The sequence below is a fragment of the Neopelma chrysocephalum genome, unplaced genomic scaffold (assembly GCF_003984885.1).
Source record: "Neopelma chrysocephalum unplaced genomic scaffold, ASM398488v2 Primary Assembly neopelma1_22, whole genome shotgun sequence".
In the NCBI taxonomy this organism is placed as follows: Eukaryota; Metazoa; Chordata; class Aves; order Passeriformes; family Pipridae; genus Neopelma; species Neopelma chrysocephalum.
The window spans coordinates 30,627,565-30,644,198 of record NW_020897689.1 but is presented as its reverse complement, the minus strand read 5'-3'; the positions used below and the strand labels follow the sequence as shown (position 1 = coordinate 30,644,198).

At 39.5% G+C, this 16,634-nt stretch overlaps 1 protein-coding gene across 6 annotated transcripts in view; it reads right to left on the bottom strand.

Annotated features, from left to right (window-relative positions):
• LDLRAD4 (low density lipoprotein receptor class A domain containing 4) overlaps positions 1–16,634 on the bottom strand; it is a 278,422-nt gene that overhangs the window by 124,310 nt on the left and 137,478 nt on the right. The gene's annotated exons all lie outside the window — the stretch shown is intronic.

Sequence of the window (16,634 nt, the reverse complement as noted above, 5' to 3'; positions counted from 1 at the left end):
TGATGCCATGTAAGAAAGAACAAGGTCTATTTTCACCACTAACCTGAGCTGAGGCACCATATATGAGCAATTAGGACCCTAATCCTGTAGCACTTAATTTCCCAATTACTTTTACAGGGTTTTTAAAACGACAAATTATTGCTTCTTGTTTTCTTCATGAAAACACAGCAAGCGCAATCAGGTGCTCTAAATAACCTGTATCTGAATAAACGAGAATCTGCAGTGCTCCACCTGGAGTGACATCCTTGCTATTAACACGCTCACACAGAGCAGCTGATTGCAAACCCAGGACCATAAGCCCCACAGCTGACTATTAAGGTTTGGCCACACGATTCCTGCAGAAATAGTAGGAACCAAAAACCCAGGGAGCTATGATAAACTGACTTCAAGACAACCAGCACATGTTGGGTGGATGGAAGGGTGGCCGGCACATGTGCACACACAGTGAGTTTCGGATGGCGACAGCTACACAAGGCAGGGCGATGTCTTTGGGAACTCCAACAACTTTTTCTTCCCACAACCTGCCACACCTCCTGCTTTCTTCCCACCGACTGACTCGTCAGGCAGCCTCACTCTGCCTACCACAAGTTATCCATCTTCCAGTCTCTCTCCCAAATCTCACCCAATCTGTTCACTCTCAGATTAGCATTGTCCCTGTTTCTCCATCCTTCATAGACACACCTAGAAAGCCTCAACTGCTTTTTCTAAGGATTGTCACTGTTTAAGTATGTCAGTGGAGTATTTTGTGGAAGTCTCAAGTCTTTTAAGGGACCTCCTCGAGGCAATGTACACTACAGACATGTAACGTAACAAATTAAAAGCTCTGTCAGAATATAGTTATTGCTATAACCAGTGGAAATATTGTGCAAAACTGCAGTGTGTGGTGAGGGCTTCATGTCCATGAAATGTGTTCTGTCCGTGAATAACTTCAACACTGGCCAAGGGCCAGCAATCAGCCTGCAAAGGACTCAAATAGAGGCTACAAAGTCAAGATGAGGCTTTAATTTATGTTAGAAAAATAAAATATTGACAAGATTCATAGGCCAGTGGTAGGATTCAGAGACCAGGGCTGATGCCTTCAGGAGAGCAAGTGATTCAATCACATGGAAAACACACACCTCTGCAACTGAAAGGATTAGATGCTTGCTCCTATTTATACCCAAGTACCATGAAAAGACCATCTTCTACCTTAGCCCTCTATCAAAGAAAGAAAAAGACCCCAAAACAACACTATTCTACCATCTTCAAACACTTGCATATTTGCAGCTTTTTTCATTTCAGTTAAATTTCCCAGTGTTTGTGGTCAGCAAGCTCTCCCTCACAACACTGTACTTCATCACAGAGTGAGGCACCGTTGGCAAGGAAATATTATACTATGTGAAATATAAGGGGGTTTTCTAAAGATTAGGAATGCAAGTTGTGTGGTATCATCACCTATACTTGCTCATTTGTAAGTAACTCTCTAAAACCTTGTTTCCAAAACACAGTGCCCTGCCTTCACCTTGTTTCCCTCACAGTAATGTTTTATCACTGTGAATCTTGCATAGATGCAGCTTCAGACACAACACGAGGCAGAAAAATGTAAGTTTTTTTTTTTTTTTTTCTTTTTACAGAGATAAGGAGATCACTAAGAATATCAGAGTAACTGCATTTCTCTTTTAGGTTCATGTGATGAACACATATTTTTAAACCTCAAAAACCTATTTCACATCTGCAGATTTCTAGTGGTTGGTGGCCCCACTCTGGAATCAGATTTTCTTTGGAAAATCATCTCTGGAATTGTTTCCCCCTCCCCCTCCACTGGTCGACAACTATAATTAATTAGAAGAAAGGTGTGTGTGTCTGTCTGTCTGTCTGTCTGAATAATGGAATGAGACACAGCTGGTAAAACTAGCAAAGCATAAATGTAATGGCTTGACCACTTGTCACTATTACAAAATCCTATGGCATTTTTCCCTTGTGTATTAGTCTTGCAATAGGGATAATTACATTCTGTCTACTTAAATCCTTCACTTAAATAGCTACTATGGTCACATATAGAACACATTTGTATGTCTAGCTTCTTACTTTAGATGACTTAACTGCCATTGAAATCAGGGACAAATATACCTTTTGACTATGGCATATAACATAATTAAAGGCAATAATTTCTATAAAGAACCTATGCAGTCTGTAGTTTACTACAGTAAATTTTCTACTTAGATTTAAAAAAATACACACATTTCCTATAATAAACATTTATCCACCTAGTTAAAAATATGCTATAAAGTCTGTGATTGTTCTTTTTCAGTCAGAGACTACCAGTGTAATGAAAACATGCTATGAAAGCAAGATCTTGATATTGAAATATGCTTCTTCACTAGAAAGGCCAAAATTTAGAAATATTTAAAAAGAAAGAAAAATCTAACTGATATGGTTCAAAGCAACTAAGCTCAGTTAGCCCTGCCGAATGGAGAAAGGAATCCTATTTATTATTATTATTATCTAATCCAGTGCAGTATATAGCAAAGTACTGCAAAAATTTGTATCTGTGGGTGCAATTCAAAAGTCTCTGAAATCCATTTTTATTGTGCATAAACATTTTTGTACACAGTTATTAGCTTGACAAATTATGTCTTTAGAGAATCCATAATAGAAAGTGTGGCCAAATATATAACTGAAGTGTTCCAGGCAATATGGAGAAACAGTTGTGCTCACATAGAAATTGGGCTCTCCAACAGAGATCTCTAAAGCTCCATTTGTACTTGAAAGACGTGTCTCTTGTTTTGCTTTATTTTTTTGCTAGCCAACAAATACCTCATCTGTATTCTGCAAAATACACCTTTCAACTGTGGGAGGAAAAACAATGTTTTAGCATTATGTGGGGAGGGAAGATAAAGAGGGGGAGAAGGGGAGGGGGTAAGAGGGATTATTTCCCCAGTTACCTGGAAGATTAGAAGCGCTCTTTTAATTCACAAGCTTTTTCATACGGATAAAGAAGGAAGTTGTTTCAGGAAAGCATGAGAAACATTTCACAAATGCAGAAACTGGATCAGAGAAAAATCATCTCTGCATTTATGTTCTGGCATCAAATTCAGAGTCACTCTTTCTGATCTAAAGATGTATCTTTTTACCTGGAATACAGCACAGTACAGAATAGTAGATCATTTATACCCTCAGTGTGGCAACAATAATTGTGTTGTCTGGTACTGGCTGTTCCTATAATGATGTGCAGGACTGAAACGTGTCATGGATCTGGACTTCAGAAAAGAAAAAAGTCTGTTCTAAGAATATATGCACATGTATGTGCAGGTATACATGTATTTTTAGGATGTATAGCAATTGGAAATACTAACACTTTGTATCAAATATCTTAGAGATAATACAGTAAAATACAAACTTTAGATAAATTGCAATAGTTTTCCTAAGGAGCATCTTGTCATGCAGGTAATATTATCAAGTAATTCCCCCAACTATGGCAGCTCAGAAATTGGCTGCTTTTGCTGACTTGTCACTGAAAAAGGTACAATGAGAATCACCAAGGGGGTACTTTAAAGTTGAGATGGCAAAGACTGGGTTCATTAGCGTGACAGGGAGCAAAATGGATGAGTCAGATTTCCTCTCTGGTGTTAACCCAAATGCTGGCCCTTCAACAGTACAGAAAGCTGATGGCCCTACACTTACAGTAATCTACACCAAGAAATTAATCTGTTGTAACTAGGAGGTTCTAGATACCTCACTTTCAAAACAATTTTAATTGAAGCATGTTACTTATTGCTGTGTAGCGATTAAGACAAGTGTGAAAACTAGATGCAGGACTGCACTCAAGCAATCGCACAAACACCAACGTTATTCAACATTCCAGCTGCTAATTAGCAGAGGGATGGTATCTGAGTAATAGCTGGCTGGTGCATATGTGACCACACATCTGTTTCCCACCTCTCTGTATCACTCTGCATGTTCACAGCCTACACACATTTCTCTCTGAAAGTCCTAATTAATAGCTTATGTTGCAATAAGCAAAGAAACTGTTATCACCTCCTGCTAGAAGAGGAGATCTACAAATGTCATCCACTACTGTTGAGCATTTACATATGAAGTTCAGTACATCTTGTTTAAGGAGTAGACATTTCTCAATGTCTGGTTTATTAACTACATGAGCCTAATGGACGGAAGAGCCATAGGAAACTTCAAAGAATCAAATACCAATCCATATTGCAACACATTTAATTCCAAACCTTGCTTGCTTAAACCGGCTTCCTCTGCAATTCCTAGTACGCTCTTCCCATCATTGTGCTCTCCTGTGCTGGGGATGTGCTCAACACCCCTCCCAGGGCTACAGAGTGGTGTGCAATAGGTAATCCAGCACAGGCTGACAGAGAGACCACAGTTTTCACTTGTTGAGCAACTCAATGTGCCAGCCTCACTAGTTAACCACCTTCTATGAAAAACAAATACACAAGACAGTCCAGCCTTCTGCTTTATAAGATATGACAGTGGGTTGTTACATGCAATATCAGAAATTACTTAAGTCAGGGAATCTGCACGTAAGGACTTTGATCAAAGCTGCCATGAACAGTATTCCAAGACTGTTACCATGGAGTTCAGTTTCACACCCCACTTAGGAACCTATGTGCTTGTCTTCCTGGATGAAGATGTTCAGTTCTCCAAAAGAATGAGAAAATGTCCTCTCAAGCTCTCAACCCAATCTTATAGCTAGAAATTAATTTAATGCCTGAAACCTCAGCCTTATACGTTTCCTAACTACTGCCCTCTGGATAGATTACACATAAATGGACTCAGCATTCAGAGGCCTCTTTTCTTTAAATATTGCTAAATCCTGGCCTCAAAAGCATTGTATGGTAATGAGCTATACAGCCTAAAGACAGAAAGTGTGAAAAAATTTCTTTTGTATCAGCTTTGAATTGTACTGAGTGATCTTCTAATCTTACCACACAGCCTAAGTGCCTGAGCCACCTCTGTTCCATGTCCATAGTTCTGTGTACCTTTTTATTTCCCCACCCTTTACCTGGACTCATGAGCAAACAATTCCAAACTTTTTGGGTTCTATTCATATCCAGGTCTGTTCACAACTTCCTTCTGCTGTTTTCCTGTTTTCTACATCCTCAACATGTTTCTGTGCTACAGCAACACTTGAAGACAGCATTCTAAACAAAGGTGAAATGTTGATTTACGTAGCAGCATCGTAACATTTCACATCCTATTTTTATTGACTCAAAATACTTTATCTGACCACAGCTATATTCTCTAAAGAGGTCTTCATTCAGCCTTTCATAGTGATGCTTTTTAGTGGTCCTTTTCCTAAATTACACAATTAATTAGGACCTAATGAAATGTATTAATATTTTGCCCTCCAGTATGAATTGCTTTGCATTCATCAGGATTGAATTTCATCCATCATCCTGTTGACTGCTGACCTCATCTGATTAAATTCTTCTGATGTTCTTTTTCAAACTTCACTAAAACACCACCAAACATCATAACATTGCATTACATTCACCGTGTTTTAAGATATTCTGCTCTAATTGCGGAATTGCAGTTGACTGATGAAAATCCCTCCTCTTCTTCTGTCTGTAGTCACATTTTAATGCAAATTATGTACCAACTTAGAAACTATCAAGCATATCTATTTCCTTGCTCTTAGATGTTGACATACAAGTGAAAAATTAAATATACATTTCTTAATATTGGACAGCAAGTGTCAATGTTAATGTACAACACAAAGCACACACTTTCTAATTTTATACTCTCTGTCAGCTTATAATTGTATTTTTCTGCAGTACATAACACCCATTTTCTGAGGTTATTACAGCTTAACATCTCTTTGGATGCTTTTTGACCACATAAAAATTTAATCTTCTTTTATTACTTCTGCAAAGTAGATGAACATCATTATCTCAATTTTTAAATAAAGAAATTAAGGAAAAAACAAACTATTTGATCAGGATTGTACAGGAAATTTGTGGCAGAGATGCCAAGCAAACTTGGAACTGTTGGAGAGACATTGATTGCCAAGTCTTCCAATCCTCATATCATTTCAGTCCTTCCTTTAGTTTACTAACATAAGTGAAATTTCTTTTCCTCATACATTATCTAAGAGACTTGTCAAAAGGGGATCTGGTTACATAACATAGCAAATGTATTTTCTGGAGGAGCACCACCATCCCCAAATACTCAGGGCCAGTTGACTGATCATCTAGATTGTAGCAGCCTATCAAAAGTGACAGGTATTCACAGTAAGGGCAGCAGCTTACTACAAACAAAAGCCACATGCACCTTTCATCCTGGTAATTAAAACAAACATGCCAGTACCTTTGTCAGGGAGGGGAAAAAAAGGAGGAGGTTTGCAACATAATGATTCCCAACGTTTCACAAATCTTTGACTGGTGAGAAAGGTAATTTCTTCAGGAATATCTGAATCTCCTGGAAATAAATCAAGATTGTTTTCTATTGACACAGCTGAAGGATTCTGCAAAATAGCAGTATCATTCTTGCATTAGCTGCAAAGCATTGGCCACGAAGGAAGAGAGTGCACGTGTGAAATGCCATGAGATGGGTCGTCAGGCTGACGTACTGGAGTGGAACACAGGCCACTGTGACTGTTCTCCAGGAGACTACTGACTCTCCTCTGGAAAACACAGAGAGATGACCTTTACATCAGACTGTGGCTCTACAGTTTCTCAAAATAGATGGTTTACTCTAGCCAGATGAACTAGGTTTTGAAACCAACAACAGTAAAACTATCTGAAATTTAGAAGGAGATGCAGAGCGTGAACTATCCAAGAACTGAAACAGAAATCCCCACCACCAAACACATGGGTGCATCAATTCTCTCAGAACCCCCTGTGTGAATAAAGATGAGCCTTAGTCATACCAATTTGTTTATACATTTTTTATCTTGGACCACAAAAAAGAACATTCTAAATCTTTGTAAAATATCAAGAAAGGAAAATTGGTCTGGAGAACTTTGCTGCCAAGAACACAATAATATCACCATCAGCCCCCACACATTTGTTTTTGCATTCAGCACAAGTGTCAGATGAACATCTGTACTGTAAAAATTAAGCCCATTAGCTCCTTCAGCTTGTTAGCATATTTTAATACTGTGATCACAGCTTTCTATTTCTATCAAGGTGCTACTAGGTGTCAGACTCGGTATTCACGTAGTGCGTCACTATTATCTCTACACCCCCTAGATCCTTAATCTGTCTTGCTTTCATGAAACTATTACACAGTGATACCAAACAGCATGAAAGAAGAAGGAGAAAACTGAGAAGGAAAGAGGAAGCTACCAGTGTAGCAATACTGCTGGAAAGATAAGTAGAGCTGTGATCTTATCGTGTATGGTTGGACTAATGCTGTGTTACTCTCATCTCTAGTCTCCTAGACTGTATTGTTAAGCTAGAAAAGTCATCTAACACATACAAAACACATTTAACAACTCACTGTCTTGATCTGTTTTCCTTTAGCTCTTAACAGTGGTTCTGTATAAAGAGTTGGTCAACTGTGTCACTGATGGTCTAAACAGAATGTGAAATTCTACTTTAGCCTTGATTTTAACCCTAAACCTGTAATTAAAAACTGGCTATTTTTAAACAAAGACAGAAATCCCAATTTGTGTTTTCATAGAAGCTGACACACTGACATACAGATATGTCTATGCTGATGATATTTTTCTTAACACTAACCAGTCTGTATTCCCTCCGTAGGTTTGCATACAACACGCATGTATATAAAACAAAAATGAGTGCAAGTCTGCTGTAATATACACACGTACTCCCACAATATTTAATGCCTGTGTGTGCTGCACAGTCACAGGTGACAACTGTGTTTTCTACATGCAGTAAGCTTTGTGCATGCATTTGTTTTCTTAAACAGCTAAGACAAATTTAAGCCTACTTTGATCACAAGATGAACTTGATTCACCATTAAATATAAAGCTGTCATGGAGTCCAGAAATCCTGCTTAAAAAACTCCCAACATCACTCAGAAAAAAACCCAGTAAGCTTATTGAAAATACCTGTTCCTCACAAAATAAGTGAAAAGACCCAGGCAAATAGTCTTTCCGGCTAACATGAATTCAGCACCTTCTAGCTTGTGTCCTACATTCAGAATGTCTTAACATGGAAAGTATATGCTGCATATAAAAGTAACCAATGCGCCCACACATCTACTGGTTAGCAAAGGGTTGGTGGATCTTTGCTCATTCTCACACTTGTGAAATGAGACTTTTTATCTCAATTCCTGCCCTTTCTAAATGCTAAATTCTCTCCAGAGGACACAAATCCCATGCTCCTCATGCAAAGCAGTGCAGCATTCCTCCAAGGAATCAGGTTTACTGGAAAAAGTACAACTGTTAATCTAATTTGCTGATACTCTTTCACTTAGCATCTGCAACTGGCCAGTGCCAGATTCAATACTGGGCCAGCTGGGCCTTTGATCTGAAGCAGGACAGCTGTTCCTATGTACTCATTTAACTAACAAACATTATTCTAATAAAGCCCCATGACTTAAGCCAAACTGGACTTGGTTACCAAAATGGTATATTACATCATCCTAGAATAGAATTAATTTTGAATGAACCCAGGCCCATGGATGGTCATGAAAGACCCATTCTGATGCTTCGCTTTTCTGTTTCATTTCTCTATTACAAAAAGTGACAAATGATAAGATTTTCAGAATTGGTGAAAAAGGAAAGCAACGGTTAGTCCTTAATTCCCAAGGTCTTTTAGCATATACTGTAAAGAGGCAAGGACTAAGGCATGGAACCCTTAAACCAGTCAAGGATAAAGCACCACTGAACAGAGCCACTTGTACTTTCCTCTGCTTTGTGCAGGCACAAGAGTTTGCACAGCTGAGCTGAGAACAGAATCAAAGACATTAGCCAAAACAAAGTGGAAGTTTCTCTGAGGTCATCCAAATCAGACCAGTCACCAACCCAACTTCTGTGTGGCTTCTCAAACACTTGCATAGGGACAAGTGAGGGAGCAACCACAAGAGGCAACTGTGGCTTATTCCAGTTTCAAGAGCTTGCAAAACCATAGAGAAAATAAGGGTTTCTCAGGCCTTCCATCTGAGAAAAATAGCTGCACTCTAATGACCAAACCAACGTGCTTTGGTTGAACGCTACATGATAGGGAAAAACATCATTTCACTCACAATACAGACCACTGCAGAGATCACTGAAAAGCACGGGCATCAATTTGAGTGCTATCCTGTAGGTTAATCTACATAGAAAGTTCAGAAAGTTTTCAGAGTGCATTTATTCATACCAGAACTTACAAGCAAACTCCCAATTCACCTTCATCTCAGCTGTTCCTTTAAAGCAGAAGGAGATGATGAGCCTGCTCAAGAAAAATTAAGGTGGTTCATTTCATCAGGGAGATGAAGAGTTTCTCAAGATAAATGGTCAGATTCGCATGCAGAATGAAAAGCAATCAAATCACAGTCTGCAGCATTGCTAGAGAAGGAAGGTCATCTTGTTTCATTGTGTCCCTTTCTTACATGTTTTTTTAATAATTTTATTTTAAAAACACCAACTCACAAAAAACTTTAAACTGTATGAAAATACAAGTTATCTTCATACTACCTAAGCACCTGAACAGCTTCCAATGCTATACAGAAGAAATAGCTCCTGAGTACTCCTCCACTCTTCTACTAACCAAGTACAAACACAGTACAAATGCAGTACTCCTCCTAATGAGCATTTACCAGCGATAACCAATGTGAATTGAATGAATGACGGGGAAAGCAGTGGCTTTAAAATTCACATAGCAGGAATTCAGAACAGCATCTAAAATTTATTGAGGTTTAGCTAGGCAGTTTCTAGTGCACAGTACCATGCGACACCTGCAAATGAAAATATAGTGAGGAAGGGCAGCAGTGAACAATACTTACTAATGTCGACTGAAAATAAAAGTAACAAAAGTTGCTCAGTTACACTCTATATGATTTCTGATGTCCTTGTTCAAGCATCTACTAAGTGTACGTGAAATAACGACTGAAAATAATTGCCTCACAGTTTATTCTCTTCCTTTCTCCAGGGGAAGATTGTGCCTGTGATCTCTGATTGTAGTGTGGTTTTCATACTTGAGTTTTAGGCCAGCATTGATGAAATGTTTATGCTACTATGCACTTCTGGTGCAGAAAACTGTGTGTAAAAAGGGTGCCTTCAGAGTCTGTGGGAGGTCTTTTCCCAGCCTCACAGTGGTCCAGGAGCAGCTCTGGTCTCTTGCAGAGACCAGAGCATATCCGTAAGATACAAAGTCACATCGTGCTTGGCACTACTGCTCTGGGATTTCCAACCTTAAGCTAGCCAGTCTTTGAATGAGAATTTTAATACAGTACAGGTTCAGCACTTAAAATTCTCTTTTGCATCTGTAAGAAATCAGTAGCCAAAAAAGGGAACAGGAGAAAGCAGAGAATTACCCAGCATAATTGTACTGAAGGGTAATGTGTAGTACTGGATGAAGTTTCCTAAAAGTTAACAGGAACAGAGGAGGGGTGAATGAAACGTGTATGAAGAGCAAACACAAACAGATCTAACAAACGTTTTTTCTAGATCTCAATTAAATGTGATACAGCTGAGTTACATACTCTGCAAATTACTAAAATAGTATTTCAGAGCTAGTGAGATTCCCACATTTTCAACAGCACAGCATCGTGAATTTTTCTTTCTTTTCTCATTAACTGTAAAAATATGATTCATGTTCAGCTGGAAACTTTGTGACATGGAAACTCCTTACCAGGAGCCAAGTTCAGCCCTGTTTGTAAGCAGATGCAAATACCTGATGTGCTACCAGCATACTTCATGGTTGTTATTGGCTTGTCTGAGTCACTAAGTGTAAGGCTCCAGATGAAGAACAGGTAAACCTCTAGCATTACTGAATTCCACTGCAGTTTTGTTACAGAATTCATGGGACCAGCATTCTATTTCATTTATCAAACATCAGAGAATAAAGTGGTTTTAAAAATACATACAAAATATTAAGGGAAAATACAAGAGTCACCTTAATGTTTTACCTTTTTTTCAAATTTTCAAGCTTCTATTAATTGCTAACATTCCATGATGTGCTTCAAAAGTAAGCAAAGACGAAATTATTTCAAAATAAAGCACAGAATCTACTTATAGCACTTCAAGAAACAAGACTGCACTACAGGCTGAAAACCAACTGGATTTTCTAAATAAAAATATCTATTTAGTATTTAGTTACATATACACAGAACTAAAATCCAGAGCAATATGGTTTGTTCTGTAATCTGAACCCCAGAGAACCTCTTGCTTTTTAAATACGTTAGCATATGAATCACACTGAGTTTTTGTTAAAACTCCACTCGTCAAAAAATATTTATTGCTCCGTCTACATTAGAAATCTCTTTATCATTAACTGTACTTAGTGACAGAGAAGGGATAAGTACACGAGAGATCACTAAACAGCACAAGATCCGCCCTAGGCTATGGGTCTCACCTGGTTACCACACTTCTCCTTTCCAAACTGTAGGCATCCTCATGTAACCTCATCTTAACAGCGAGGGACATAGGGAGCCCCGGGTAGGGAGAAGAAATGAATCCTTCTGAACAAGTGGGCCAAATAAAGAAAACATAAGCAAGCAAGTAAGCGTTTTCAAGCATATACTGTGACTAAAGCAATCGCCAAATACAGGTGATTGTGCAGTTTCATGCATATGCTTTATGGCCAGATGATAGCTCTCCCAATCCACCCCCTCCCGAGATCTATACTCCCGGCTAAATCACCCCGCGGTCCCCGGGCAGATGCAACTGAAATCAATACCGTCGTAACAACATCCCTCTCCTTTCCCCCCTAAAGCCCCATAATAGCCAAGTTTCAGCTGAGATCGGTATTGACCGGCTCGCAGCACCGCCGGGCAGGATCAGCCCGGATCGCTATCTGGTGAGAGGGGAGCACGTCCTGACTTTCCCCAGTCACTTAAGCCGGCGTCTCACTGCTTGTCCTTAGAGACCACAGCTCCACTCAGGCAGAGAGCGTCTAGACAGTATTCATGATCCATCTGTCTGGCACAGCCAGGCTGATGACAAACTCTATTAGAGCCGAAACAATTTTTTTTTTTCCCTGCTCTTCCCTCCTCCCATCTCCCTTTTCCTCCGAGAAGCAGTAATCTGACACTGAAAATTACTATCATTGTTGCAATGCTCAAAATAGCAGTGCCAGACTTTCATTAACATCAATGCTAGACTGCTAAATATTTAAAGAAATGGATAAATTTCACCTGAAGTGGGACAGCCCGGCACACATGAAAGCAGAAACACAATCAAAATGTAAATCTAAGCGGTTGTTTTTATCTGCACAAATTCGGTGTCACAGTCAGAGGGGGATGCCAAAGGTCTCTTTAAACAAAATATTTTCCTTTGATTGAGCTTTTTGTTTTTAAAACAGAATCATTCTCCAACCCCCTGCAGATCCCTACAAGGCTCAGAGCTGACAGCAGTAGGTGGGGGTGGTGAAAGGGAGAGCTATATATTTGATTTGTTTGGGTTTTTTTACCTTGCAGAGGAAAATGAACTCCTACAGCAAACTCTTCTATGCCAAAACAGCCATGACACATCACCTCCATCAATGCTGACAACTTGAAATTTGATGTAGACATAATTTGCACATGACAAGAAGGATTCATTCTCACTTATTTCACTCTCCTGTAAATTCTCATGCCTGTCAATATTTGTGTTTGATATGCCCACAAAACACGTACTGATCACAGCAAAGATAACTACCTGTACTGTTTTCTACCAAACAATTATATAAACTAAAATCTCCACCATCACAACCCTTCTCAATGAGGCGTGACTTGGACACTGCAGTCTGCAGACAACAGACCATGCTTCCCATTTCAAAATCTAATTTACTTTTAGCAGGACAAGGCAGGCTGATCATTTGTTGTGAAACAAAGGGAAATGCTCAAACAAATGAACTGTGTCCTGCTAGAAGCAGCCACATTGTTTCAGCTCTTGGGAGTCCAAATTTTGCAGGTCACATGGAGCAGCAAGCTGCCGCCAGGGCCAAGTCTGCAATGTTTAAAATTCCACTCTTCACCTCACTTTTCCTATCATCCCTTTGTGCTGTTTAGTACACCCTTGACCTCCAAATAGTGTTAAAAGAACAGTCATCTCCATTATCTCAATCAATAAGTCTTCATAGCTGATGAAAATAAAAACAAGTAGCCCTACTGAAAGCTGACATGGGCTATGCAGAAGGCGACCTGCAGGGAAAGGTGCAGTAACACTGGGGTGTCCTCACTGAGGAGGGGAGGCATGCTTCAATGTGCATCACCAAACCTGAGTCCCAACATATACCAGGCAAGCTGTTACCTTAACATGTTCAGCTTAAATGCCTTAGCATGTATTTTGACCAACTTGCTGGACTGCAGCTTGTGTCATCTAATATCAGAGTCTAACACACCTCGGATGTGGTACAGATTTCCCCCAGCTGCCCTCTGATTTCTCTGTGCTATACAAAATAAATTGTCCACGCAGCAGCATAAGGAAGCCCTATGTACAAGTCAGCAAAGGAAAATTAATAAAACAAAAGGGCTGCAGAAATACACGTTTTATTTTACTGTGCACATGTGAGACATTGAATTCAGTAGCAACATTTTTACAAGGGCATGTAGTGATAGGACAAGGGGTAACGGCCTGAAAGAGAAGAAGTTTAGATTACATATTAGGAAGAAATTCTTTACTGCAAGAGTGGGGAAACACTGGAACCGCTTGCCCAGAGAAAGTGTGGGTGCCCCATCCCTGGAAGTATTCAAGGCTAAGTCAGATGGGGCTTTAAGCGACCTGTTCCAGTAAAAGGTGTCCCTACCACAACTAGGGTGTTGGAACTAGATGATCTTTAGGGTCCCTTCCAACCCCAACCATTCTGTTGTTTAAAAGACGGAATTAACAGTGAATCACATTGAATATATGTAAGAATGGCAAGGAGAGAGGAACACTAGGTCTAGGGGATCTAAACTTCTCCAACACAGTAAGATAGCATCTCCTATAATCATGAGATCCAGGAAGCAGATCACCCACAAAAATTATCTTTCTATACCATTGCTCATGCAACTTAACTAAACTAAACAAAAAGCTCTAAGAAGACATTCTGGATTTGGCTGCTGGCAAGAACACAAATGAGAAATGCTTCAGTAGCAGGGAAATATGGGCTACTGCTAACATGGCACATACTGCTTAAATAAACTAAAGCAGAATTTTCATATGAAAATTTATTTATCTAGACATTGTTTGGGGGCAGTCTGTGCATAACTGTGAAATGAGATGAATATTTTTTCCACCACAGGAGGATAAAAGGTTTGAATACAGCATGAGAAAGGGATTCTTTGAACAAACAGCTGAGGGGAAGGCATACCACTGTAGTGAAAACATGCTGTAGGTAAAGGCAAGGGCAGTCCATGAGACAAACAGGCCACGCTGCTTGGATGTAGACCGGCACAAACTTAAAAGTGGCTCCTTTCAGCAGTTTCCTTCCCATTTAAGAACTGCACACAAGCAAGAAGATGCAAGAACAGAGTTGATATATAACACTGACCAGAAAGAAATGCTTGGTTTGAGATTCAAGTGATTTTTTTTTTTAACACTCATTTTCTTCTTATTGAGCTGTACTACTGTCCTGTTACTAATTAGAGCCCAATGAATGTCTGTAGTTTTATGTTGAGAGGCAGCCTCCTCAGCTGGGACATTTCAAGAGCATACACTAGGGTATACTCTGGTAGGGATCCCCATTAAAATCATTGAGCAAAAGCATGCACACATTTCTTAATTCAACATGTCATCCCTCTAAGGCCTGGGGACCTCACTTCGGCAAGTATTCTAAAAACATTTTTTCAAAGCTGGAACAAGCCATCACAACCAACTGACATGTCCATAATAATGTTCTTTCCTATTACTGAGTGGCACTGGTTTCTACCATGTAGTAGTCTGTTTAACGGCCAAAACATGATAAATATAACTTAAATACTGTTTATGGTCGTATTATTTTTCCATCTGGCTTCGATCTTTTTTCTCTTTGTTTCACCATTAGGATTCTGTTTCACTGGGATTTGGTTTTTTTACTTAAAACTGAAGTCCCTTTATTTACCAGCACTTGTCACACAGTCCTTATTGCAATGAAAAAGTACAGACACTGTCAATATCCCCAAATGCAAAAAATAATGAATTTCTTTCTCTGCTACAAGGTAAGCAAAAGTTAAACACTTCCAAATGCTCCTAGCAATGCATCAGATGTTTCCTCTACGAACTCCTCATTTGCAATGCTGTTGCAAAACCAGCAAACGCAGTTCTTGAAAGACTTAATAAGACTGTTTACCTAATTATTCCCCTTCATTCAACAATTGGGAAGTCTCAAGTAGCAGGACTATTGGACACCATATTTTAGAAAGAATCAAAAAATGAACGAATACAACAGATTTAAGGAAACAATTAATACAAAGGAACTTGGGGGTTTGGGGGTTTTTGGCTTCTTTTTAACTCACACAGAGGGTAACTAACAGATGAGTGGTAAGAGTCCTCACATCTGTAAAAGCCTGATTTGAGGAGGAAGCTATTTTTCTCCAAGTCTACTGAAAACTAAGAAAAATAGTTTCTTAGTTTCTTAGCTTTCTGCTGCCACCTTGACTTGCATGACTTTACAGAGACAGGATCATTAAACACACTAACTGCAATGAAAGCAGTAGGAAACCTGCTGCTGAAGGTTTTTCAGAGACACGTTTAGTTCGGCTTGGTCCAGATAAACTTTGTTGCTGGAGGGGAGGGGATGACTAGCCAGCTGACCGGCACTGCTCCCTTCCAGGCACACCTGTCTTCAGGCACAAACGTGCCTGTTCGGGAGCTACAGCAATGCCTGAGGGGACAGATGTGACTTAGGGGAAGACCAGGAAGTTTGCAGATCCTGGATCATGCTGCTGTGATTACTGCATGACAGCCACCAACACAGAGGGGTCCTGAAAAACCACCGGCGCCTAGGTTATGAGACCCCATGATTAAGAAGGTTTGGGAAAGTTCCACCTAGGAGCTCCACCTGGGAACAAACAGGGTGCCACCGTCACACTGCAGTTGTGCAGGGCCACCATCTGCAATGTCCCAGCTGCTGCTTGCCACCAAAGCTCTTCCCCTCCACCTGCTACCACTGTGATTTTCATGGCCCTTTTTGGACAAATGGTTGTGCTGGCTTGGTTTAAGAGAAGAGCTGTACAGTATCCTAGTAAAAAAAAATTAATCTATTTGAACCTTAAAGATATGCTTGCAAGTTTTGCATGAAGAAATAATAAGGTATAACTTTTTTACAACTCAAAAGCCAAGGTTATAGGCAAATACATGACATTTTGGTCTGGACCCATCACCAACTTGTCCTGGGGCTTTGGAGAGAGTTCCAATAAAAACCAAACAAATTAAAACAAAAATAAAATGAAATAGCACAAAAGAATATATAGGTCATTTTTATTTCAAAGCCACTAAAATCACTGCAGAGGTACCAAAGTACCACGAAGTATAAAAACACTTAAAAGAATTTAGAGTACATTTAGGAACATGTTCACTTGGAGGTTAGAAGGCAGAGGAGGAGAAGCATATATTCAACACTTGATTTGACTTTCTGTTA